Here is a 475-nt window from a genome sequence, read left to right as displayed (position 1 = left end):
CTCATCTCTTGAGACCCTACAGGGTGATCCTTCCGAGCCGCTCTGTTAACCACCATCCTTGACGCAATTTCCTGAAAGGAGACAAAGAGCCATTTACTGGAACCAGGGCTGCCCCTGGATTCTGAAAACTGACGGGAGGAAGGAAGAGTGTCCGGCCACTGGTCTAGTCCTTCCCGTTCACAAATCTCAGGAAGTCCTGGGCGTGCCCCAGAGGCCTCGTGTCCAGGCACGTCAGGAATTGGAGGGAAAAGCCCCATCTCCACGAACCCCTCCTCTCAGGCCCCCAAAGCCCCTTGCTCGGGGCCCTGCACTCACTAGAGGCTCAGAGGCGGGCGGGACCAGAGGGAAGAGCGCAGGGGGCAGGAGGCACCGCACAGAGAGAGGGCAGCCCCGCGGCCCGGGCCCTTTGCCCGTCTTTGGGGAGCAGCTGAGCAGGCCCGGTCTTAGAGCTGCAGAAGCCAGAGGCAGGTGCTGA

At 61.7% G+C, this 475-nt stretch overlaps 1 long non-coding RNA gene across 1 annotated transcript in view; it reads left to right on the top strand.

The window, feature by feature from the left end:
* The first annotated feature begins 332 nt into the window (after nt 1-332).
* The window catches only part of LOC125170139 (uncharacterized), a 9953-nt gene continuing 9810 nt past the window's right edge, over nt 333-475 (top strand). Inside the window, exon 1 of the long non-coding RNA XR_007153916.1 lies at nt 333-468. This is a non-coding gene — a long non-coding RNA (uncharacterized LOC125170139). The remainder of the gene's footprint in view (nt 469-475) is intronic.

The sequence above is a fragment of the Prionailurus viverrinus genome, chromosome B4 (assembly GCF_022837055.1).
Source record: "Prionailurus viverrinus isolate Anna chromosome B4, UM_Priviv_1.0, whole genome shotgun sequence".
Taxonomy (NCBI): Eukaryota; Metazoa; Chordata; class Mammalia; order Carnivora; family Felidae; genus Prionailurus; species Prionailurus viverrinus.
This window is presented reverse-complemented; position numbering and strand designations above follow the sequence as displayed.